The sequence below is a fragment of the Syngnathoides biaculeatus genome, chromosome 3, assembly GCF_019802595.1.
Source record: "Syngnathoides biaculeatus isolate LvHL_M chromosome 3, ASM1980259v1, whole genome shotgun sequence".
In the NCBI taxonomy this organism is placed as follows: domain Eukaryota; kingdom Metazoa; phylum Chordata; class Actinopteri; order Syngnathiformes; family Syngnathidae; genus Syngnathoides; species Syngnathoides biaculeatus.
The window spans coordinates 19,954,327-19,982,162 of NC_084642.1; the positions used below are offsets into that span (position 1 = coordinate 19,954,327).

The following is a 27,836-nucleotide window of genomic DNA, read 5'->3' on the forward strand; positions in this document are numbered from 1 at the left end:
AAACCAAGGGAGGAAAGAGAATCCTCCTGGTGAATTATTCAGCTGGTCTCCCGCACCCTAAATAACGTGCGGCAGGCTTTGTTTGACATCCGGAATGAATAATTAAGGTGTGACCTTTTCTTCCCATTAGAGGTGATAGGTTGACGGTGCCGTATCTTATGGGTGGGGTGAGGTAGCGGAGGCCAGACGAACAAGGAGTTTGTTAGACTTTCAAAATTCCAAGCCGCAAGGAACGATGCAAAGAAAAGCAACAGACAGCATGTCTCTGAGTGATGCTCTGGCACATGTGCATCATCTTGTTCAGTGTTCCTAAAGCTCAATTCCCACATCACCTGTTCTGTACCACCTCGATTTTCAGAAAGACTTCTTCCCTACACATCACGTGCCTCCGATCATGGAAACACTAGCAGAGAAACATATGGATCACTAACCATGGCCGAATATCTCTCTTCATTGTCATATTAACTTTTGATGAAAAACTGTTAAAAACTGGGTCACACGGTGGGTGGCTGGTTAGCACATCTGCCTCACAGTTCTGAGGACCCAGGTCAAATCCTGGGCTCACCTGTTAATCTTAACAAGTTTATGTTCCTACTTTATATTTGTGTTTCCTATATACTTCATGGGATAGCCTGAGCTGTTTGGCTCATTATCCCTTTGAGTACATGCAAGAACTACAGTGGCCCCTAAGGTAAAGACAAGTTTGTTTACAAGATAAATGTCATTGATGGATATTTTATTTCTAATTACATTTAACTTTAGTTGGTTTGGTTGGTTGCATTTCTAGCTGATCGATTGGGTTTTTGGTTGTCTGGGTCCCTTTTTATCTGGTTGATTACTTGGTTCATCGTGTGTGTGTGTGTGTGTGTGTGTGTGTGTGTGGTGTGTGTGTGTGTGTGTGTCACGCTTTTCTTTTTAATTTGTTAGTGGGGTTTTTTTTGTTTTGTTTTTGACTTGGCTTGTTCTTTAAAGCTTGTTACTTGTTAAGTTGATTTCTCCTAATATTAACCTGATTTTGATCTTGGGGTTTTTAAAAGTAAAGGGAACAATGTCCAAAAATAATGTGATTACTGTGCTCATTTTTATTTTTTTTCAGCAGGAATCTTTTATTCAAAAAGTTTTGGTAAGGGCGGACCTGCATTGAAGTTCTCGGTTTAAGGATGAAATCAGAGCTGCTGCACAGCAGTGGTGTCGCGCCGAGCACAGATTCAGTCACTGAAAATCGAGAGGAAGGCTGCTGGAAAACAGACCGTATTTATAGCCAAGGATAGGAATAATTCATTGTGATCAAAGTGCAGATCATGCTCTGCTCCATCAGCAGGATGAAAAGACCACTCCTCCTTTCTTCCTGCTCTCCAGCGGCTCCCCACATAGGAACGAGGAGATGCTGGGGCGTATCCCAGCTGACTTTGGGTGAAAGGCAGACTACACCCTGAAGTGGTCACCAGTCAGTGACAGAGGACATATAGACACCGTTACTGAGTGGGAACTGAACCCATGCTGTCTGCACCAAAGTCAGGCGAGTGTACCACTACACCAGGGTGTGCTCAATGTGTCGAGCGCAATAGACTGGTAGTGCCGGTCGCATGCATGAAAAAAAGTAGAGGTGGCAAAGGCCAAATGAGGGGTATGATGACATGTATGCCAGGTTGGATATTAAAGAAGAAGAAGAAAAAGATCCATACAGGGAGCCCAGATAGAGGGCCAAAGATGTGGAAGGATGCGCAGCAGGTTAGGATGATTAAGGACATTGATGGAAATGTGTTGACTGGTGCCAGTACTGTACTAGATGGATAGAAACAATACTTTTAGAAGTTGATGAATGAGGAAAATGGGACAGAAGGAAGAGTAGAAAAGGCAATTATTGTTTACGACAAACTGGCAGTGCTTAGTAAGGGGAAAGTTAAAAAGGCATTAAAAATTACATTTTAAAAATGGAAAGGCAATTCATGATGACATACCTGTGGTGGTATGGAAGCATATAGGAGAGGTGGCTGTGATTTTCTTTTTTTTTTTTTTTTTTTAACCAGGTAGTGCAACAGAATTCTAGTAGGTGAGAAAATGCATGACGAATGGAGGAAAAGTGTGATGACACCAATTTTTAAGAGCAAGGGTGATACACAGAGCTGTGGTAACAAGTAAGGAATAAAATTGATGATCCACACAATGAAGTTATGGGAAAGAGAAAAGGAGACGAGACTCAGGACAAAAATACAGCTGTGGTTCTATGCCGATAAAACAACGCACACATTATTTGCCTTGAGGGTGTTGATGGAAATGTTCATAAAAGATCAGAAGGACATACATTGTGTCTTTGTAGGTATAGAGAGAAGTCTAGGATAGAGTACTCATGATGCATGAAGTCTGGCGTGGCAGAGAAGTACAGTATGTTGGAATAATACAGGACATGTATCAGGGCAGGAGAAAAGTGGTGAGGTGGGAGTAGGTGTGACAGAGGAGTTTAAGGTGGAGGTGGGACTGCATCAGGGATCAGCCCTGAGACCCTTGCGTTTGGCAGTGGTGATGGATAGGCTGACAGATGAGGTTGCACTGGAATCCCCGTGGATGTTTACAAATGTGATCTGTGTGAAAGCAGAAAGCAGGTGAGGAACCGTTAGAAAGGTGGAGACATGCACTGCAAAGGAGAGGAATGAAGACTAGCAGAAGTAAGACAGAATATATGTGGGTGAATAAGAGTGGGGATGGGGCGGGTTAGAGCGAGGATACAGCGAGAAGCAAGAGCGAGGGTGGAGGACTTTAGATCCTTCAGGTCAACAGTCCAGAGCTATGGTGAGTGTAGTCAGGAAGTTAAAAACTGGCTCCAAACAGGTTGAAACTGGTGGAGAAAGGTGTAAGACGTATTACATGACAGAAGAGTCTCCGCTTGGATGAAGGACGAAGTTTATAAAACAGTGGTGAGGCCAGCCATGGTGTACGAATTAGAGACAGTGGCATTGAAGAGACAACAAGAAACAGAGCTGGAGCTGGCGGGAATTAAGTTGTTGAGGTTCTCTCTCTCTCTCTGAGTGACCAAGTTTGATAGAATTAGAAAGAAGTCCATCACAGGGACAGCCAAGATTAGATGTTTTGGAGACGTTACAGGGATCAGACTACAATGCTTTGGGCACATCCAGAGGAGCTATAGTGGGTATATTGGTAGAAGGATGATGAAGATGGAGCTGCCAAGCAAGAAAGGTAGAGGAAGACCAAAGAGAATGAGGGCAATTTGTGTTGGAAAGGAGGATGCAGGAGATTGGCTTACATGCATGATTAGTGTTGATGTTGTACAGGTATTCTTAACAATTCAGTATTTTTTAGTCAGGATTTCAAATACAAATTCTCCAATGTTTTCTTTTTGTGTAGTATAATGCAAGCATGGTCATGCCGAACCTCCTCCCACAAATGTTGCAACCAAATCATGTGTTGGTGTGACCAACTGAAAAAGTTGGTCTTACGAGTGCTCCCAGTGCAAAAGTTGGTGTCAAGCCCTGTGTTGCCTTCCATCCGATAGAATAACAGTATTTCACTAAAGAGGCCCATAATACACATTGGGTAAACCAAATGACACTGAAACTATTTCAGTTTGTGTAGTGTGTACATTTTGTGACTTTTTTTTTGTGTGTCCCATGAGATTTTTATCATGTAAAATGTGCGTTGTCTTATTAAAGGTCAGGAAACGCAGATTATGACCACAAAGTATCAATTAGAAAATGGATTGATGGGTGAACGCGTGCAGCCCCCAGCTAGTCTTATCCTCTCATCAATCACCTTTGCAGTGTGACTTGCACACACACTTTTACTGATGTTTGATCCCCACCTCCCCACCGTTCCTTGCTTTCTCTACAGATGTAAACAACACACTTCCATCTCGCAGTTTCCTACACACCTGCACCATGCACACACATCTGTGTCTCTCTGTCTGTCATTTTGTGCATCTTCCTTCCATGCAGACACACAAGCGCCTTCATCTTCTTTCATTCCTTCTCCCTCCCACACTTTTTGCTGCTCCCACTACACGCAAACACATGCGCACACACACAGCACACACACAAGCGCCTGTTATCCGTTATTCATCCTCTCTTCCTCCCTCCCTCCACTGCAAGCTCAGTCATAGCCAACCCCTGCCACGGTGAGGTGGGCAGCATTCGTAATTATTCAAAATACATATTTAATTACATTCGTGGGGTTTTATTTAATTATATTTAACTCAAGGGGAAATAAGGAAAAAAGGATTAATACATGATGAAGGGTGGACCTTTGCCAAGGGCAAAAAAAAACATAAAACATGCAATTTTTGTGCTGTTCAACAACTCCACTTCCCCACTTTCACTGTAAAAGCATAATCCATAAACTGCCAACATGAAATGTCATTTATTATTATTACTATTTCAAATCCAACACACAGTTCTGAGGTTAGGGGTTTAACTCCAGGCTGTGGGATTTCTATTTGGAGTTTCCATGTTCTCCTCATGCTTGCGTGGGAATTCTGTGGGTACTCTGGCTTCTTCCCACATTCCATAAACATCCATGAGGTTAGTTGAAGACCAAGATATTTCTCATGTACTGTTACAATTATGTTGCAATATCAAGCTAATATAATGATAATGTTTGTCTTTTTAGATGTTACTTTTTATTGTTGATCTAATTTTTTTCTGATGTATATGTAGCACTATGAAGTTTCATTTGAAAATCAAATGGCTTCATAGATTTTTTTTTCCTCAACTGCAGTTGTAGATGGCTTGTATGAGTATTATTATGTACCTTTTAATACTATTCACCAGTACTTCTGATGTTCTATATGGTATGTTTTGTGAAATTAAGTTTGACAGCCCACTGGTTTGCACATCTGCTTCACAGTGGGCGTGCTGGAGCCCAGCGCAGCTCAGCGTGGTACAACCGGAATTGGTCGCGTGGCACATACAATCAAACGACCATTCACACTCACGTTCACACCCAAGGGTAATTTGGAGTCTTCAATCAACCGATCATGCATGTTTTTGGGCTGTGGGAGGAAACCGGAGTACCCGCAGAAAACCCATGCAGCCAGGGGACAATGCAAGATGTTAAAAATGAAAAGTCCTCGAGGGGCACATCCTTCTGCCAATGACCAAGTACAGTGATGAATTGTTGTCAACTGCTATCAACAGCAGCAGGCTTTTTTTACATTTGAATTATAGTTTAAAATGTTACTTAAAAGGAAGAGAAATTTGACTACAAATATATTTAAATACTCTCCTGCAGTATTTAAAATAAAATGATCATCATTTTAATTCAACTAACAGTGGTTTTCAAACTTTTTGGGGTGCGCACCCCTTTGTGGAGATGAACTTTTTCCACGGCTCCCCCCATTGCTTGAAGATTTTTCTGAAGGCTAAGGGTTACAAGCAATGGAAATTGTAAAAGCAGGGGCAAGTGATAGTGCTGAAAAATTGGAAACGGGGGGAGGGCATTTAAAAATTGTCAAGCAGGGGGGCTGAAACAATCCGTGCCCCCCATCATGACACCCCCTCTATCTGAAAAACACTGAATTGGGAACTTAACCCACGCTGTCCACACCAACTACACCATCAGTGACTTCAATTACAAAATGTTAGTTTTATATACAGTGGTATAGAGTAATATATAGAAATACAAATGCTAACGTACTGTATATATTACCTGTACAGATAAAAACAGACACAAATATTTAAAACGAATTAAAAATAATGCTGACTGTTTGACCTTGAAACAGTGTTTTGTATTGTTTCCTAAATGCTTTATTTTATCTTCTTTGGGAGGTAACAGTAACATTGAGCTATGTTTCGCAGATCATGAATCACATGACACAAGTAAGCCCATGCAACATTTCCGACCTGACCACACCTCATTATTTCTCCTGTTTCCCCTCCACAATTTTTTTTCACTTTCAGTCATGATATCAGATGACCCTAAATTGTAAAATCATTGTAAGCAGTTTCAACAAATGTTGGGTCAACAAGGTTTCCGTTTTTCTTGTCATCTCATTTTAAAAGCCATCAATCAGGATTGTTTTGCAGCACTTAGCAACAGGAAGCAGTTTATTTCCTGCGGGCAACAAGTCACTCCACTCGTCCGAGCGGAAAGACAAATACAAGCAAACTGGCAAAACCTTATGTCCTCACGTACGTCAACGCCATTAAATTTGAATTGTTGGGTGCGTCGTTCATAAACCAACCAAGTCTGCTTGTCATCCTCCTCCACCCTGCTCTTTTCCCGCACCACCAGCTGGGCTTGGACCGCTCCCTTCCTCCAGCATCTCAGAGGCCATCTGGAAGGCAACAACTGAGTGGAGCCATTGAGTGTCAGAGCAGCGTGGGGTGGGTGTGGTGTGCTGTGGAGTTCTCTCTGTGAATTGATAACACCTGCACACCGCCTCCCGCTGCATGTGTGATGATGCTTATCCTGATTCGAGCCACACACAGGGCCAATATTAACTTGTTTATGCAATGGGCGCAGGGTGTGAAAAAAATTGTTTTGGGGGTTTACAACAGGCAAGTGGAAGTATCTTAAATCCAGCAGATGGCTCCCGAGTGAAAAAATATAGTTTTTCTATTAGCTGTTGCGACAGTCATTTTTTTCTATCCGCTTATCATTACTAGGTCATGGGTGAGGTTCAGCCTACGCTGCTGACTGTGGTTGAGAGGAAGGGTAAAAGCAAACCCATCAATTTCTAATTTTGAATTATTCATTATTATTGAAAGATTTTTGATTAATAATGCTTGATTTGAGTGGCACGGTGGTGCAGCTGGAAAGCATTGGCTTCACAGTTCTGAGGACCTGGGTTCGATCCCGACCTTCCCTCTGTGGAGTTTTCATGTTCTCCCTGTGCCTGCGTGGGTTTTCTCTGGGCACTCCAGTTCCTCCCACGTCCAAAAAACATGCAAAATTAATTGGACACACTTAATTGACCCTTTGTGTGATTGTGAGTGCGACTGTTTGTCTTTATGTGCCCTGCGATTGGCTGGCAACCAGTTCCGGGTGTACCTGCCCTCCTGCCTGTTGACAGCTATGAGAGGCTCCGACACTCCCACGACCGGCTAAGAAAATGGATGGATGTTTGATTTCAATAAATACAAAAACAACATTGACATTGAGCAGGTTGTGGTTGGAGGTAAGCAAGAGATTTTATTGCGCCCCATATATTCTGCCTCACAACCAGTCAGAAGAGGTTAGAGGTTAAAGTTCATCGTCGTACAATGCAAAGAAGCAATTTTCAGACCCTAATTGTCTAAATGTGAGTCTGCTTCCTCTCCCTGTCTTTAATCTGCCTTGTGGGGAGCAGGATCTTTTTTGCACCAAGTGGTCAAAGTAAAAGCCAGGGAGTCTCCCTAGCAACAACTGACAAATAGACTGACTTAACCAGAAAACATTTAATTTTAAAACTAAATTTAATACAATATTGTTCCAGTACACTGTGTGTTGAGTTTTAAAATCACGCAGCAGTCTTTTAAATTCAAGTCCAGGTTCCAGTAAAGAATTTCCACACAAAAAACAGGATTCCAGTTCCACCATATAATAAAACGGAAAAAAAATCCAACAGCAGCCATTATAATGAACAATAAATCAATAGTGTTGCTTTTTTCTTTCTTTTCCCCCATTTGGATGTCACACAAGCCCAAGTTTTTTCACATGAAAAAATACTACTTACTCTCGGTCATTCGCTCACGCACTCACACACACACACACACACACACACACACACACACACACAAACAAACAAATGCACACACCCAAAGAGTTGCAATTCTGTTCAAGATATTTTATGTGCAAGTATGTTTCCAAACTCGGGACTCTCAAAGCAGAGATGACCACTGAACAGTTGCAAATCAGAAGCATTAAAGTAGTAATAATTTTACAAACGAAGTCACGAATCTAGCGACGCAATTGGAGCACATATAGGAGGACTCTGTGTGCTTTTCTTTTTTTAAAACAAGCACAGTCATTGTTTCTAAAATCCACACACAAACAGCACAAAAATGCCACCAAGCTCTTCCAAGACATTGTGAGCCTAATTTTTATTTGGCCCAAAAACAAAAAGAATTCAAAGAAATATAGAGAGCAACAATACAAAGAAGAGAACAAAACATCAAATCACCATTTTTTAAACTTATGAGAAAGAGGTAGGAAACAAAAGCCCCAATCCCTTCACAATTGCTGTCATAGAAAAGCTCTAAATATGTCCTCGATAAAGCGCAAAAAGAGGTAACTCAGTGGTAGTGGGTGGTAGATTTTCAACTTTACAGAAGTCCACTATGGAGGACATTTGATATTCTAGAGGCTAAACAATATATATATATATAGTTTCGGAACTGCTGAATTAAATGTCTTTGTAGTGTATTGTATTAAATGTAGGTTCAATGTGATTTGCAAATCATTGTATTCTGTTTTTATTTGTTTAACACAATGTCGCAAGTTGGGTTGTGTGTGTGTGTGTGTGTGTGTGTGTGTGTGTGTGTGTGTGTGTGGTGTGTGTGTGTGTGTGTCTGTGTATGTGTTTATTCATTGATCACATGGGGAAAAAACAAAGAATAAAAAGAAGAAAAATTTAACTTTTTCAGGAAAGTAAAAAAATTCCATGACTTTTTCTTTCTTTTGATAAAGTCAAAATACAATGTAAATAAAGTTCTAATAACCGGGGTGGGGGGGCTTGAAATTTGACAACAAAGTTAAAATATTGGAAAATAGTTCAATTATTTTAGGAATAAAATTTTAAGATATTCAGAAGTCTTTTTTGCAAGCAAAAGAGTTCAAGCAATGAGGAAAAAAAACAATTACAAGCTGAGCTAATACAGTGAATGCTGTTGAAAAATGTAAGAGGAAAAAAAACTATTCTTATCATAATAATGGAAATGATGTCATCATGGAAAAAATGCTGCTTCTCATGAATAAAGTCGGAATATTACATGAAAAGGGTATAATGTTGCACAAGAAAAGAAAAGAATGTTTGGACAAAATTTGAAATATTATTACAAGGTTGCAATATACTGAGGAATTTTGAATAAATAATCATATTACTAAAGTGGTTTTGTATGCTACTTGAGGGTTTATATGCAATAATGTAATAGTATTCCAAGAAGTTGTAATTTTTTAAAGAAAAATGTCAACATACTCTGAAAATAACGTCAAAATATGAATAAAAGTTTACATTTTGACATGAATAAAATCAAGATGTTGGGAATTGAGAAAAATTGTACCTCAATGGATGTCAAATGTATTTTTGCCATGGGCAACACTGTAATTATTTTCCTTAGAAGGCTGTTAAGACTGCGAAACCATATACAGTAAATATATGCACACCATACACAATACTTTTAAAATACAAATTCAACGAAAATAATGTATTCAACTATTCAATAAAACAGTGCCTTGGTCACAATAAAATGCCTGCAATCTCTCAACAATATTAAAAGTGAAGGCATTTTGCAATTATAGAACAGATTTTAGGGAGAAACATGAAGTTGACATGTGATTTATTTTCGCAGGCCACACAAATCATGTTGCAGGCCACATCTTGCACCCAGACCTTGACTTTCACATCCATTACTGTCACTTCCTTGTAGAGGCCCTGTAGCTCAGTGGTTAGAGCACTGGTTTGGTAAACCAGGGGTTGTGGGCTAGAATCCCACTGGGGCCTCCACTCCCTGAGAAGGGTTGCGTCAGGAAGGGCATCCGGTGTAAAAATTGTGCCAAACATATGTGCGTTCATCTGAGATGACACGCTGTGGCGACCCCGAAAGGGACAAGCCGAAAGAAACACACACTGTCATTAACTTGTACCTGTTCCTATTACTTGGCCACATCATTCTTGTGAAAGACATGCTGAGGAGTTTTGCTGTTTATAAACTCTTAAATCAAATAATAAAAAATATATTTTTTTAATTTTGAAGTTCCATCTAAAGTCAAAACAGTATAATACAAAATTGTCCTTTTACAAGAATGCAGAGGAAAAACTCAACCCCACATACATTACATACATAAAAGTGTTCAAATTTACTCTGGTTTTGTCTGAATATTTGTGTAGCATAAACTCTTTTTGGTATTCGGGCTACATTAAAAAAAAAAAAAAACTGAAAAACAAGCCTGGAAACTAAATGTTGCAAAGGGCAACAAAAAGTTTGAATGAAGCCGCACATGAAATGCCCAACAGCTCCAAGACATCAACAGGCTGACATATGGTCGGGGCTGGGCGGTGAGAGGGTCATCATCCTTACATACTTGCACAACACTCATTCATTGCATTGGAAAATATCCCACAACACACACAAGTCATTAGAACCCTCCCTCTTGAATCTAGAGAAACTTGTGCATTAAGACACCCAAGCAGGAAGAAGGAGGGACAAAGCTGAGAGAGTAACATGAGCCTGTAATAGGAGAGCAAGCAGCACACCCATTGCTTTGAGCGCAGCTTTTACCTTCGCACGACTCCTGACGACCACACAGCCCGCGAGACTATGGAGAAGTGTGCTCGAAGCGCCCCACGCCTCCTCACTAGTTGATCGGCACGGCTACTTTCCACTTTCAGGACCACGGAGAGCGCGAAACGCTACCAAGCCCAAAGGTGTGGGAGTCAAGTTTGACGCTGCCTCGGAGACGCCGTGGCCCGGGCGAGCATGCCTGGTCCTCCTCGGCCGTACACAGAGGATAAGGAGAGGGAGATGGAGGGAGGGAGCTTAGGAGGGAAGGAGGGGAGCCAATCGCGATGCAACTTGCGAGCTGCGCAGCGCCGGAGAGTCTCCAAGGACCGGTGTGACGCGCGTGTGTGTGCGTGAATCTCCGGGCGTGCACGTCTGCAGCAGGAAAGAGACCCCCACCCCCTGATTTACGTCCGACTTCTTTTTCTGGCACCGGAATACATCGTTGCCTTTTGTCTTCAAGAATCTAGCTAGTGCGTTGTTCCAGTCCCCCAAACAAAAACAAAAAATAAAAAGAGTGGAGCAGTCCGACGGGTGCGATTTGAAGCCAATTAACCCCCTTCTCCGGTGTAAAACAAGCACGCATTTGAAATGAAATGCAATTATTTACCCTCCATCCAAAAAGAAAAGTACAAAGACTGAGATGGGAGTGATGACAAGATAGTGTGGTAATGCGTGATGCTGCTTGCAGACTGCACACGAGCTGCAGTCCCAACACACAGCAGAGGCTGCCGTTGAGTTAAATGCGTGCGCACACACGCACACAGCACATGCAGGCATGTACGGTGCAACTTCTTTTAAAGCACCTTTCTCATCATCTTAATCTACAAAAAGTGCAACGATTTGTTTAAGTGAAAAATCAATTGCTGGGAAGATGGTGGACATTACAACAGCCAGCCATTAAACATCAATTAAGAGCATTCGCACGCACACACACACAGCCAATAAAGCATCTAAATCTTGCAATGAACTGAGAATTTATTTATTTTTTGCCTTGCTTTTTCTTTGAACAAAAGGCTGGATGGATGGCAAAAATAGAATATTCATGAAAACGGGAGGGATGGGGAAAGAATTGGGACTGGTGTGGTTATTAAAAGACGGTGGCTGTGCATAACACACACATACATACATACATACTCCGGGTACTTTGGTTTCCTCTGACATCGCAAAAACACGCAGCATAAGTTAAGTGAAGAGTCTAAATGGCCCGTCGGTCAATGTGAGTGTCAATGGTTGTTTCTATGTCCCCTGCGATTGGCTGGCAACCAGTTCAGGGTTTACCCAGCCTCTCGTACAAAGATAGCTGGGATAGGGTCCACTATGCCCGTGACCCTTGTGAGGACAAGCCACTCTAAAAATGGATGGTTTTACCAATATCTTTAATTTTTAAATATATTGAATTTGTGCTGTATTTTCATTTTCTTATTCAAAGATATGAGTGATATTTTGTTTTTAAGATTTAATTATGAACTTATTTTAAGTATTACCTTTTAATTTTATTGTGAGTTATTTGTTAGTTTGTTTTTCTCCCAATTTGTGCTAAAACTGCATTTATGGCGTTGAGAGATTAGGGGAGGTATCAACAAAGGGAGTACACATTTCTTTAAAAACATTTCAGTATTTTTACATTAATTGTATTAAATTCAATTTTATTTTTCATGTCCTAAGATGTGCAAAAATGAATGGATTATATAGGTTTTTTAATTCCAAATATATTTTTTTAAATATTATATTTTATAGTATTTTCCACACCCTTGTACACTACTTGGATTGTCTGGATTGAGCGCCGGAGTAGGGAGGAAGGAAGGACACATATTTTGGGCAGACCATCAACACAAAATACAGCATACAGCACATTCTATGTCATTTCACACCATATTTTCCATAAATAAAGGCTGTTGCTTTCATAATTCTTTGCATGTCGAGTTCCTATTACCGTGCTCTGCCTGATACATTTGCATGCAAAAAAAAAAAGGAAAAAAAGAAACACTAGGCTATTGCACAGGCTCCAATAAGTCATCACATTAGCTGGCAAACTAGACAATGGCTGTTATCGGTGCTCTAGCATCAGGGTGTGGCTGCCGTCTGAGGCACCAGCACTTCCTTCTGGTCTGGGCACAGCAGCGACCTCTGCTGCACAAAGTCAGCAACCAGCAAGCAGCCAGCGAGCAGCAAGGACGCTACTTCAGTTGCCACATGGCAGGCCTTTTTTTTTCGTTTTGCTTTGTGCAGTATCCTTCACAAAGCAGCTGCCTGTAAGTCGGCCACAACACACAAAACAGTCTTGAAGATCCAAGAACATATAAAGCTGTGTGTGTGTGTGTGTGTGTGTGTGTGTGTGTGTGTGTGTGTGTGGTGTGTGTGTGTGTGTGTGTGTGTGTGTGTGTGTGTGTGTGTGTGTGTGCGTCTACTCCTGCATGCTTGCATAAGTGTGTGTGTTCACGCCTTATGAGAGAGCAATCTATCCGTAGCCTTAACAATTCTTGCATCACTGTGCTCTTGTGGACTCGTGTTATTTAAAATTCATTTTATTGCTGATTTGTGCTCTAAAATGCGAAATATCCTTCATATGAATATGCCGCAACAGTCACAGTCTCATGAGATGAAGTATGAGAGTTGCCTTTCTAAAAAAAAAGTTTTGTTGTCCCAGCGTATCTCATCTGCAGTCAAAACATTGCATTATGTTTTCCTGGTTGATTGGTTCATGGTGCCTAAATGACGCCTGGCCCCGTACACACCAAAAAAACAACAAAAATATTGGCACGTCAATCAGGCTCACTATTTGGTTTTCTTGGCAATTTGAGATAGAGGACGCCACTGGAGGGTCGGCAGGACATTAGTGTGTTTTCATTCCCCAGAGGAACAAAGAATATAGCAAAGAAAAACTTTGATGATTGCCAAAGAACGCAGCTTGGAACCTATTGTACTGCAAAATCTGAAAGTGGAGCAAGTCTCGGTCCTGGGTTCTTGATAAAATATGGAAAAATGTGATTTTAGCTGTAAAAGAAGAAACGCTTATAGGAATTCGTAAAGTAGTCCGCATAGCTCTGTCCCAGCTGGTCTGCTGAATAATAACAATAATGAAATTAAAATAAGAAATTGAGTTGAGTCAGCATCAAAAACTTGTGATTTCTTTGCTCTTTGGCTTTTTGGTTATTTGTTTGATACACTACAAAACCAGAGGATGGTACCAGCTACAATACAAAATGGCGTAGTTAGCAACAATATTGGCCTTCAAACTTTGGGACCACCACGGTACTTTTTAGGGGTACCGAAAAAGTTACAAAAATAGAGTCCACTAATTAACCCTGTGAGGTCTGTAGGAGAGCAAATTACAGCTTGAGGGAGCCCGAGTGGGCTTCAGTTGTCTTGTACTACACACTGTGTCTAATAAGGCTGCCGGTGTCAGCAAGTTCAAATTGACAAAACGCTGATGTGCTTTAATGAACTCGTCCGAGTCAGTCATAGACAGACCGAAGATGGAGTTTGGAAAGCTCTGCCGGCGTCTTGACACCATTCGCCATATAAAAGACAAACAACTGCAACCCCTCGTGGGACGCTTTTCAATTCCACCCCGTAGTTGCTCATCACTCATCCTGGGTGGTGGCAGTGGTGGTGGTGTGATCAATAAGCGATAGCCATCGAGTGACGGGACTTTTGCAGCAGGATAAAACATTAACAACAACAATCAGACAGCAGCGCAAGACCTCCGCCAAGGCTGAGACGTTTGTCACTCCCAAAATCGATGAGTCAACGGCTACCATGTTGGATCTTAAGTGGTAAAAGGAGGTCAGGTTTCTAACCCTGTCCGCCACAATCAATAGGAACAGAACGTAATAAGACCCTACATAAGAACAACAATTAGATTAGAGATAAAGTCAATAAGAATATGAGATTTAGCATTGTTTTTTTTTTTTTTAACATTTAGACCAGTCAATCGCAGAGCACACAAAGAGAGACAACAGCCGCACTCACAATCACATCTACGGGCAATTTAGAGTGTCCAAATAATGTTGCAAGTTTTTGGGATGTTGGAGGAAATCAGAGTGCCGGAAGAAAACCGACACAGCCACGGGGAGAACATGCAAACTCCACACAGGGAGGGCTGGGGTTTGAACCCCAGTCCTCAGCATAGTGAGGTCAGAACACTAGCCAGTTGCTCCACCATGCCGTTTGTCTGTTACATAATCCGTTCTATTATTATTGTTATTATTTCACTTCCCAATCATTTTTTCAACTGAATACCACCTCATAATTTTGTGTGATAGTTTCTTTTGTTGATGTTGTGCCTTCATTAATTTAGCTATTGATTTTTCATGTAATTGATTGTTACATACGATTCAGTGATTTTGTTGCTAAATATAATAGATCATTAATTTGAAAAGATATTATGTCAGTGTTATGTGTTGCCAATTTGCTGAATAGATTTTTTATTGAATTAATGTATTTAGTGGTTTATCTACTCATTTAGTGACCCTTTAATCTGTTTAACAACCACTTTATATAATTATTATTATCATGATTATTTTTGCTATCCTATTTTATTGACATATAATCTGAAATAATATTATTGAAACATTTTTAATCAATCCGTATATAGTGTTTATTTGCTACACCACGCCCTGTAATGTTTTCAAAACGGCCATTATTCTAAAGCATCCGCCATGGTCCCTGCTAGTTGAAAGACATTCCCCTTGCGTCACACCTGTGCATCAACCCCTGGCTAGGGCCATTACATACATATGGATCTCTAGTAATGAATGATTCATTTCATTATGGCAAAAAAATGCACCCCTGCGGCCCAATCGTGCCACATATAATCCGCCTCAAAAGTTATTACGGGCTCAAGAGTGAAAAAGAAAAAAAAAACAGCTATGAGGCCGTTACCAAATTGCTCCGCCGGCCTCGGCAGCTCTTTGGATTGATTGTGATGAATGATCCAGCAATTTAACGGAAGGTGCGGGTCCGGAATGAAGTCAAGACTCTTTGGAGTACGGCAATTTATCTATCACTATTTTTGGCAGTGAGCACAAAAACGTCTTAGCTTGAGAGGAATGAGAATTTGAGGTGTTATTATGTCGGGTGAAAATGATAGTGGGGCACCAAGTAAAAACAAAATAGAGTAGTAAATTATAGTAAACATAAATTTAAAGTAGCAGAAATGCTTGGATATTTTTTTATTTTAATTTCACTTGAATCCTGTTTGAATTCTGCCAACTGATGGGGCGTGTGGCCTAAATATCATATTCCCTTCATCTCGGTACACACACTGATTTTTACACTCTTCATAGATTTTTTTAAATCTGCTGCAGACGCCAAACAAAATTTAAAAAAAAAAAAAAAACGGGCATTTCACTCATAGGAGTCACAGGAGACCACACACAAAGATGTACCCACTGATCTAGAGGTCTCGCATATTCCCATGTGATCTCACAAAAGTGAAGAAAAGGAAGAAATATTTCTGGATACGTGTTGATATTTCCCAAATGTTCCTGAAGGTTGCCAGAGCCGAGACTTGGAAATTGGCAATGTTCTCAAAAATACGACTTGTTTTGGAAAATAGTTTGTTCCACTGTCTGAGGAACCCACTTTTAGACATAAAATAACATTGGGTAAGACATTTTTGTTTTCATTTACAGTTGGTTCCATGATCCTCAGTCTTGGGCTGAATGCATTCCATAGGAATGCGCTCCATTTACTCTTTGGATTAATACGCCTTCTCATAGAAAATTTAATGAAGCACACTTTTTACTTTTACTCAAGTATTTTTAAAGATGAAATGGTACTTTTACTCCAATAACAATAATGTGCTTCAATCAATAATTCAGTCACTCACATTTAACGCACGCCTCCACGATCGCAAATCTGCACAGTCGAGCACATAGACAGCAAATAGATATTGAAAGATGTCGCTTATTTTGTGTAACCTTGACATAAATTTACGTATTTATTTCATAAATGTTGTTTACTAAACAAGCCTGCTCCAAAACAATCAGTATTCACCCAGAAAAGGGAAATGCAAGTTAACCGCACTCAGCATCTACGGAAGTTAGGCCAAAAGCACATGTTCAGAGCTGCTTCACGTACTGCATACGCATTTACGTCGAAAGCCATCAACATCATGAGCCATGTCAAAAGAAATTCAGTTACACTCATTGCATTGATCCCGAGGCAGTGTGACGCCGTGCCCCCCACCCAAAAAAAAGATGTTAGACTATCATCCACCTCGTCGCTTCATTCAGGTGTGGCCAATACGTCGAGCACATGCACATAAAGGCACGTTCTAGCAAGCCGGCCTCCTATTTACGGCAGTGCCGTGATGCGTGCTCCCCCACAACAATACATCATGTTTGCAGACAGAAATGTTTGTTACAATGTAACAATGCTAGCTTTTTGCCATGTATGCCGATTATGTTGAACTAAACTTTCATCATCTTCAAAACATTGCGGGTATCAAGATCAAGAAATTTTATTGATGAAAAATTTTAAATACCATTTTATATCATGTTCTACTAATATTAGTTGAAATTGGAAATGATCATTTCTGAGTTTGAAATTTCTGTTTTCTATTTTTGTTATGTATTTGTTTATTTTATTTTTAATTTACAATTATGTTATATTAATCCAGTAAGTTATTTTAAGGTCTTGAGATTCCATCCCTAATCACACCCGCAACTTTATGTGCGAGCATTCAAATGTGAGTGACTGATAATTGCATGTCCAATCTATTTTTGGACTTTCGCTATTGCTCCAATCCACCAATTACCACAGTGACATTTCACTCAATTTCACGAATCAAACGACGAGAAAGTCACATGCACACAGAAAGTCTTATATTGGGCTTTGCTGGCCGTTCAAAGTGAGTTATGACAGCTGTATATGTTTCGTGTTTACTTTACAGACTATGATAAAACAAGAGCTTTAACATGCAGAGTAGTTTTGTCACTCCCCAAACTTGGTTATTTCAGGCCCCTTCTAACCCAAAATCACCTTGTGCTAAGTTGCTAATGGTTTTACTGTTGTTTTGACTGTGCATGTCAACATTAGCACTACTGATGGTCACAAATAACTGTAAAACGTGCATTTTGTTCTTCCTCTCTCTCTCTCTCACCCACACACACCATCAGTAAGTCTAGTCAGCAAACAGTCTGTCCATTAAGTCATTTTAGTGATTAAAGCAAATAATTTCTGTAAGGCATGTCCCTTACTTGACCTGCATGTGTTGTTTTTCTCCACTCAAAAATTGAATTGGTGGCAAGTGTGTGTAGACTCCCATTGAAAATGAGTTTGAATGTGATATGTTACTTCCATCCGTCCATCCATCCATTTACTCAGCTCCTTATCATCACAAGGGTCACCGGAGTGCTGGAGCCTATCCCCGCTGTCAACGGACAAGACGCAGGTTACACCTGGAACTGGTCACCACCCAATTGCAGGGCACATGGAGACAGACAATTGTTGCACTCACAATCAAGGGCAATTTAGAATGTCCAATTAATGTTGCATGTTTTTGGGATGTAGGAGGAAACCGGAGTGCCTGGAGAAAACCCACGCAGGCACGGGGAGAACATTCATACTCCACACAGGCAGGGCTGGGATTTGAACCCCGGTCCTCAGAACTGTGAGAACACTCTACAGCTGCTCCACCGTGCCGCCTTCTGAATACAGCCACATGCCAATTACAAGAGGGATTGCATCTTTATGATTCATTTTTACTTAATTGAAACTTTAATTAATCAGATAAAAGACCAGTTAAAACGGAACATCTCTTTTGCAGTGATGACCTGGACAAGAAGGCATCAAGGTAAATGTCAAGTCCAAATCAATCACATTCAAGTTTACTTCACCTAAAAAAAATAAATCAGGTGATGTGAACACATTTTATTTTGACATTCACACTCTGACTTAAGAAAAAAAAAAGTTACTCAATACTTGAGTAGGGTTTTTTTCTCCCCCACTGAGTACTTCCTTCTTCTAACAATTATTTTGAGGAATAATTTTTTATTTTTACTTGAATCATGTTATTCCAAAGTAACACTACTCTTGAGTACAACAGTTGGGTACACAACCCGACTTTTTTTTTTTGGGGTGTTTCTTTGATTGGCTACATTCTGTTCTCCATCACCATTTTCTTGACTCGGGAGAAGGTGGCATTCCCCACACACTAAGTTTTTGTTGTAAATATTTAACACGGCTATTAAGAGTGTCGGCCCCGACCTATTTTGGACCATAAAATCAGGACGACTCCACTCTTAACACATATCAGACCTTACAAAGAATTTTATAGGATAATCTTGTAAAACATAAAATCATCTGGCATTTGATGTGCTTGGTTGGGAAGGGGCAAAATCGGAAAAAAAACAGGGTTGATTGTCTTTGTGTGTACCCGGTCTAAGGGAACAATAAATAGAGGCATGCCAAACTTTTTTTTTTTTTTTTTTTTTTTTTTAAATCACAGGTACAGAGCCCTACGGAGCCTCTAAAGGTAAAAAAAACATTGAAAAAAAATAAATAACTTCTTTTTCTCATTGTAATGAGTAAGTTACTCATTGTAATGAGTAAGTGTCGAGAAACGTCTACCTATGGGCCGTAGCATATTTACCTGCCAGCTAGTGGTATCTTCTTGCGTTCAGGTAGCCGTAAACTACAACTTGTTTTGAGCACACCAGCTGAGAGAATGGCAACAGAAGAGGACTTGGTGTCTTTTCTCAAAACAAGGAATATACCTGACACCGTCAGCGAGCAACTCAAAAGAAGATAAGGTGAGTATAATTGCAAACTTTTATCACACGAATATAGCAGTATAGGCTTAATTTCTGCTTGCTACGGTAAAATGATTGACATTTATAACCCGCGTCTCTCTTCTTACAGATCGATATTAATGTCATACGTGTTATGACAGATAAAGAGTTAGGACAGTATTTCGTCAGATAAGGAGTCCGACTTGCACTCAGAGCATTTTGTTGTCGGAGAACCCTGACAGACGAAAACCAGGTTAGAAGTGAGCTGTTACAGACACGCTTATGCTTCGTATTAGAGAAAGGTTTGGGAACGAACGGAGAATTACTGCCGATTGCGGCACTTTGAGAAAAAAAGGTGCTGTCAAAGTCACGCGCCGTGTTGACAATAAACCATAGTGGATTGTGAATACCTGTTCAAACCCATCAATGCAGCCGTTAATACATATCCCAAATGGTTTCAGTTTATCGTATGAGTCGAAATGCCAAATGTAATTTGGACCTTTTGCGAAATAGCTTCGGCGATGGAGGCGTCTCCTCCTTCTGAGTTCAACATTTCTTGGATCAAGTTCTTTTAAAATTAAGCGCACTTGTTCTTTCTTGACATGTAATCCATCCTGCTTGCATTTTGTGTACATCCACTTGAACCCACAGACCTGACCAGATGTTTGTAAACGTTCTTGGATCAAATGAACTACACGATCCACAGTGATGTATTCTTTGCGCCAAACCAGACTAAAAGACTTCAAAAAAAATTTTAAGTGTCTCTCAGACACAACATAATGGTGACGACTTGCAAGTAAAGCAGCAAGGTCTTTAAAATAAAGTCCTAGATGAAAATACAACTGAACTAACTCCTGTATTGTCGCTGTTGCCTGGATATGTAAACTGAAATGAAAAACGGTGCTTTATACATGCACACATGCAATCGACCGGTTACTCATTACAACAAGAAACTTACTCATTACAATGAGAAAAACAAGTGAGTTTTTTTCAATACGTTTGTTTTCCCTTTAGGGGCTCCGTACACAGGCCACTTCGTAGTCAAGGCTTCTCAGAGAGGGTGATGACTAAAAACCATATTAATATTTGTAATAATGTACCTGGACTTGATTGTTTTTCTTTGTCTAGTGACGTACAGAATCAGAATCACAGAATTACAATTATTTTTCATAACCACTAGATGGGGTCTTTTTTTATTTGTCCTTATACCTACAGTATGTATAATGCTTACTATTGACTTTTGACAATTTGAGGGGAAAATATTGTGCATTGTACACGAGATATAACTACTTCCGTTTGATGCAGTTTTGTTTCTGTTTTGTCCATATTTGGCTAAGGTTGCCCCCTTTCCTCTTATTGGTTGCATTTGTGTGGAAGTTTATGAGTGGTATATATTTTTGAACTATAAATTTAATTTTAAATGAGAAGTCTTGGGAAATTGTGGGGTGCAAATGTTCTCTCCGTCTCTTAAAACACATACATATACAGCGTGTTTAAAAAATACATTTTACTTTGTTTAAATGTGTTTAAGTTGTACTATACTTTTTGACCATGATATTGACCAAAAAACATCAGACATCAAGACATGGGGGAAACCGTTTTTCGAAAATTAAATCCAAGATAAGATAATGTTCATGTATGCAAAACTAAAAGCTATACGATGAAATATTTTGCTGAACCAAAGTTTTCCTGAAGCGCCTTACTTGTGTAGTTTGCAGTGAGCTACAACTGAGTTTGTCTGGATAAAAGGTCAAACATGTTTTTGTGGTAGTAGTCTGAAACTGAAGACCTCTTTCCTATGCAAGGAGTTGCTCATATTTCCCAATTAGAAAGTACACCAAACTTAACAGATTTAAATACAACCCCAAGTTAAAGTTCTCATTCTGAACACGTCCAGATAACTTTCCTCACTACACGTCGGCAAATACAGCCTCTGGTTTTCAGCTTCGTTGCGGTCCCAGACTTTGTTGTTGTCTGTGTCCTCATATGGCCACGTTGGGCCTGAGGACAGGCTAACTGTGGAAGAGACCAATAAAACCAGCAGATGGAACTGGTAAAAAAAAAAATAATAATAATAATGTGTACATTATGACTATAAAAAGCAGTACACTATAAGCACACTCAAATGCTTTATGAAGTAAATGAGAGCAACAGTTTATCTTCAAAGAATCCCCCAAATTTTCCATTTGTCACAAATATGGTTAGGCACATGGCGATATGACAATGGGGCCAATTTGGGGCAGTACCCCATCAAACCCATCAGATTACACATTCTGGTATATGGTGTGTGCAACCAACATCCGCATTGGGCAAAACAGTTGGAAGTGCTTCCTCCAGAGTTGAGTGAATAGCAAAGGGGCCAGGTGACAAAGGAACCGTAGGGACTACAAATTTTTTAAGCACAAGATGTCACCACAGGGACACCAAAGACAGTGGCTAATGCTAAAAGCAGTGAACAGCCAGCCAAGGATGAAGATGGTATTATAATAATATCTCACTATATCGCTATAACCATTGATGAGTCAATGTATGGCAGATTTAAAAAAAAAAATTATATTGCTGATAATTCACCATATCCCAGGATTTCTTTATTATATTGTTTTAACTGTTGTGGTAAAATTAGCGTAAGACAATTCATTGACACATTACAAGGAATATAATACAGTCAACATAATATTTAAGTTATGAATTGTTAGAGCGTAAATAGACGCAAATTGCAATCAATCATACTGTTTACTATTACTTCAATAAAAAGCCTTGTCCCCAATATACCACATCTTTGCCTCCAACCCATGATACTCCCATCCCACTCCAATAGGCACCTCCACCTACTGTATCTGTAGTATCATGACCGAACGGCCCCAGCCACGACATGAGAAAATACTGTACATTGGTATTGGCAGGCTATGTTTGCCTGGATTTCTTTATTTATGTTGGGAAGATTCATGTTCACGTCAGGATCACCCAGCCAACCCACAGTGATGACTTGTGACTCAACGTGTGCAGCGGTCATATATCCGTCTCCAATACACTACCAGACTTGGCTCGGTACCAGCCGACCGATTTGCTCCACTTCAGGGGGAGAGAAGGTGAAAATAAACATTAAATATTGATTTTAGGCATAAGATTCCAGTCTGGAGCACACTAACTCACTCAGTTGCTCCATTTTTTTGCTTCTCGCTGGTGGTTTCTAGGATCAATTTTATATGGAATTACATACAGTACATGTTGTGTTGAAGCACACTTAATGTGAACATTGTTTGTGCAGTTACACTAAGTAATCCATTGCTTTTCACCTCTCTACCCATGACATACTTTAACCAGTCATCAAACTTTAGATCTTATTCTTCATTGGCCAGCCAAAACAATGTTGATTCATTATGTCATCACATAAATTTGTATTTCAAAAAAAAGAAAACAGTTATTCAGAGCTGGAAAGCCTCGAATGTGCTGTGAGTGTAAAGAATGGGGGGTGAGGGTTGACATAGCTGATTTTTTTTTTTTTTTTGTCATGTTAACATATAAGGGCAAATTTTATAAAAGCGCTCTCATATACACCTTAAATATGAGATGACTCATCTGTGACTCACAGTGCGTTGTATGAAAGTGATTTTTGATGAAATGATGTAGTCAACCTTAAAGGTCAACTGACACGTAAAGCATAATTTTTAGTACGGTTTTAGTAAAAAAAAAAAAAAAAGTCAGCCAGAATGGACCCATCCGTTTTTTTTTCACCATACGTCAGGATGTTGTTGTATATGGATTGTTGCATCTCCTGCCATGAAAATCCTCTCGAGGCATTTGTGTTGGAGAAGAACCATGAAGTGACATTTTTGCAGTAGCGCGGTCGAGTGTTTATATTGGTTTATGCCTATTGTACCGTCAAAAAATTATTTCAGCGTGTTAGCCAAAATGCTGGCTCATCGTATTGCTGGATTTCGCTAGAACACGTGGGATGATGGATTAACTCTTCACACTTTTCCAAAATACCCAGTTCCTCGTGAAAAATGGATTGCACGGGTACAAAGGACGAGAGCTTCGTGGGTTCCAAATGATGGGTAGGTGTATTTAGAGCTATTAATAAAAGTAAAAGTTGTGGGGACTAATTTGTCTCACAGTTTGTAGCATATGTTACGTGTGAATATAGGATAAATCCCCTTGGTCAAACCGGCAAATTACAACAAAGCACTTGTATTGCGTTTAAGAGAATTTAATCACCCACAATACAGCACAAAACAAAACAAAATAGAAGTACAAAGACAGTTTAATGGAATGTAACACAAGCTAACTGGCTATCTAGACGTATAGTCACCAAACTCAAAAAACTTCTCCGAAAGCAGCAATAATAAAAAGCTCTGTCCACGTCCAACGACATAATCCTTCGCTCAAAGCATAACAAAAGATCCACGTCATAACTTCATAAAGTACGTCGGCGTTGTTATCGTCCGCCGGCGGACGGCCTGGCATTGTTGTCGTCCGGTGTGATGGTCTGAGCGCTGCCGATGCTGAAAAGTCTTCTTGTGATTAATGCAGATGCGCGTATATTTTGTAGACTTCCGGCCAGTCTGAAACGTCCCCATCCATGCTTTAACGTGTGCATGAAATGTTTCGAGGATTCAAATCATTCAATGGTGACTATTCGCCGTTGTGGCTCAACTACTCTATTCTTGAACGTCTATTTTGTGTTAGCTATTTTATCGTGTTCGTGTTGTGTTGATGCGTGTGAGATTAAATTTTCAGAAACGCAATACCCAATGCCTTGTTGCATTTTGCTGGTTTGAACAAAGCGGACGTTAGCCTCCGCCACCACCAAAGTCCGGCTAAAGGCCTCCGCCGCCTGAAAGCTCGGCTCGCGGCCCGCCACCGGACCTCAGTCCTCAGACTCTGCGTCATTCCCGTCCGAAGAACCATCCGGGGCTGCAGTCCGGGAGCTCCCGCGGGCCTTTGTTTACGCACTTATGTCACACGTAGGTCTCCATGTAGTCAGACTCAGCATCATTCTGCCCGAAGAACCATCTGAATATTCAGCATTAATTACAGCCCCAGGTTCAAATATGTATGTAAGTATTCCTCAGCCTTCCCGATCAACCGATACTGCTATTTCTTCATCAGATTAGGATAAATCCAAGAAATCAGCGCTGGGCATAATGGTGTCCTATGTAATCGAGTGTTTGGAACGGCACAGTACACGTCACATACGCCCACGTACATCATGTGACTTGCGAAAATGGCAGCCCCGCTGAAAATTCATAACACAAAGGACATCCACAAAAGATATTATTTTACTTGAAACAATTGGCTACAAACAGCAGTAAAGTAAATAAGTGTTTTGGTGTTTATAATACAGTAACAACAGACCAACGATACCCTTCATCTCTCTACTTGGTATTGGAAATTATACTTACACTGGAGTTTTCCAAGGTAGGTTGTACAGGACAACCTCTTTGACCATACCAAACCTTTTGACTCTCCAGATGACATCGGAATCAAGTGACCTGTCAGACTTGCTTCGGGCGTTTGTCACAGCACGTTGTGTCGAGGCTTTTGACACAAACCCCAAACTACATTACGAGGCCCAGAGGGTCCGGGGGTGTGCTAAAAGCCCCTCTGGCCACTCAACAACCCTAATTTTTTTTCCTGCTGTCTCACAGTGTTATTTCAGCTCTTTTTAATGTACTCAGGGGCACCAAGCTGCACCACTGACCCGATCCAAGTGAAACCATTGCATCCTTTCAACGTCTCCCCACGGAGACACGCCTCTGCAGAAACAAACAAGTAACCTAACTCGGGCCTCCTTCAAGCCTTTTTAGAGGTGGCAAATTGCATAGAGTGAAGCTAGCTCTAGTCTACATGCCGCACATCCTCGAGAGGTAGCAGTGATGAAGCAGGCCACACCCACTCAAGTGCCCGTAAGTCCCGTGTGAACGGGAGAAGGATGGATACTTTGGGGATGAAACAAAGCTAGCTGCAGTGTCAAGATTTATTCATGCACTGAATGGATACTGTGATATAACTGTAGAAAAGTTATAGGTGACTTATCAATAGGGTACACTGTGAATCCACACACCTGTTAACATTGCTGTTTGGATACATTTCCTTTAAAAAAAAATGTGTACTGTTTGATCAAAATGAATACAAACATTTTGAATAAAAAAAAGCTCTTTTTTGTGGGTCATCATCCCAATATAGGAACAAGTTCAAACAGCTGTCATCAAAGCCTCTTTTTTGAAGTGTGACTTGGCATTTGTTGTGATAAAATTGATTTTGGATACAACAATGACAATAAAAGTAGACCGCCATAAGCTTCATAACATTATCTACTCTATGGTTGGACACTATCGGATACAAACAACAGTTACACAAATAAAAGAGTTTAATTAATTTTTAGTCCAAAATATGACCAACTATAGGGTGTCCCCCCAAAAATGTATAAACACTTTAAATAATATTTGTAAATTCTTTTACATGTTGAAAATTATTCAAATTATAATAGGTTTACAATTATTTAAAGTGTGTATACATTTTTGGGGACACCCTGTATGCGAGAGTCTAAAAGCAGTTGAAGAAGCAAAGTTTTTCTTGGTCAACCCAAATGAGATTGTTGATATTTTCAAATGAAAAAGGTTTTTTTTTTATCACCATGATCACAAATGAGAACTTATGGGAAAAAATAGTGGCATATCTGGTAAGTTCTCTGTAGACAGGTTGATTTAAGAGGGAGACTTGTGGAATGTTGCAAATGGATTTTTGAGAATTGTAATTTCAAAAACCTTCACCTTTGTTCTTGGCGGAGGTAAATGTGTCACTGGAAGTGCAGAAGCTTGGGTTGATGGCAACAACTGAACGGGCACATTAGTACAACAATACATGCCTTTTAAAAAAGTGATTTGTGTACTCTATAAAATCCATCCAGCCATTATCTGAGCCATTTATCCTCACAAGGGTCATGGGAGCACCGGAGCCAATCCCAGCTATCTTTGGGCAGGAGGCAGGATACACCCAGAACTGGTTGCCAGCCAAACGCAGGGCACATAGAAACAACCATTTTCACTCGCAATCACAACTAAGGGCATTTAGAGTCTCCACTTAATGCAATTTTGTGATTTAGAACAAAACTCGAGTGCCAAACGCAGGCATGGGGAGAACATGCAAAGTTCACACAAGCGGGCCAGGATTTGAACCCGGTCCCCAGAATTGTGAGGCGGACAATCAAATAAGTCAACATTGAGCCATCTTACTTAATTTATAATAATATAATAATAATAACAAAACTTAATTTTCAAGTATTTTGCAATTTTATGCATACACTATTGGGAGGCCCCGTAGCTCAGTGGTTAGAGCACTGGTTTGATAAACCACGGGTTGTGGGTTCGTATCCCACTGGGGCCTACACTCCCTGAGAAGGGTTGCGTCAGGAAGGGCATCCGGCGTAAAAATTGTGCCAAACATATATATGCGTTCATCTGAGATGATACGCTGTGGCGACCCCGAAAGGGACAAGCCGAAAGAAAATGATGCATACACTATTGTACAATAATTTTGTTCTTCTATGCACATGGAAAAGAGTAGTGGAGGCTAGACTCAGGACAGAAGTACGTATCTGCGAGCAACAGTATGGTTTCATGCCTAGAAAGAGTACCACAGATTCATTATTTGCTTTGAGGATACTCGTGGAAAAGTACAGAGAAGGTCAGAAGGAGCTACATTGTGTCTTTGTAAACCTAGAGAAAGCCTATGACAGAGTACCAAGAGAGGAACTGTGGTACTGCATGCGTAAGTCTGGTGTGGCAGAGAAGTATGTTAAAATAGTACAGGACATGTACGAGGGCAGCAAAGCAGCGGTGAGGTGTAGCGTTGGTGTGTCAGAAGAATTTAAGGTCGATGTGGGACTGCATCAGGGATCCGTGCTGAGCCCCTTCATGTTTGCTGTAGTAATGGATAGGCTGACAGATGAGGTTAGGCTGGAATCCCCTTCGCAGATGATATTGTGCTCTGCAGTGAAAGCAGGGAGCAGGCGCAGCAACAATTAGAAAGATGGAGGCATGCACTGGAAAGTGGAGGAATGAAGATTAGCAGGAGTAAAACAGAATATACAGTATGTGCATGAATATGAGGGGCGGAGGAGGAGGAGGAATGAAATTCCAGGGAGAAGAGATAGCGAAGGTGGACGACTTCAAATACTTGGGGTCAACAATACAGAGCAATGGAGAGTGTGTTAAAGAAGTGAAGAAATGGGTCCAAGCGGGGTGGAACAGTTGGCGGAAGGTGTCTGGTGTACAGATTAGAGACGGTGGCATGGAAGAAAAAACAGGAAGCAGAACAAGAGGTAGCAGAAATGAAGAGGCTGAGGTTCTCGCTTGGAGTGAACAGGTTGGATCGGATTAGAAACGAGCTCATTAGCGGGACAGCCAAAGTTGGATGTTTTGGAGACAAGGTTAGAGAGAGCAGACTTCGATGGTTTGGACATGTTCAGAGATATTATATTGGTAGAAGGGTGCTGAGGATGGAGCTGCCAGGCAAAAGAGCGAGAGGAAGACCAAAGAAAAGGTTGTTGGATATTGTGAGGGAGGGCATGAGGACAGTGGGTGTTCGAGAAGAAGATGCACAAAATGGGCTTAGATGGTAAAAGATGACATGCTGTGGCAACCCCAAACGAGACAAGCCG

At 40.5% G+C, this 27,836-nt stretch overlaps 1 protein-coding gene across 3 annotated transcripts in view; it reads right to left on the minus strand.

The window, feature by feature from the left end:
• LOC133498198 (carbohydrate sulfotransferase 8-like) overlaps positions 1-27,836 on the minus strand; it is a 213,942-nt gene that overhangs the window by 180,167 nt on the left and 5,939 nt on the right. The gene's annotated exons all lie outside the window — the stretch shown is intronic.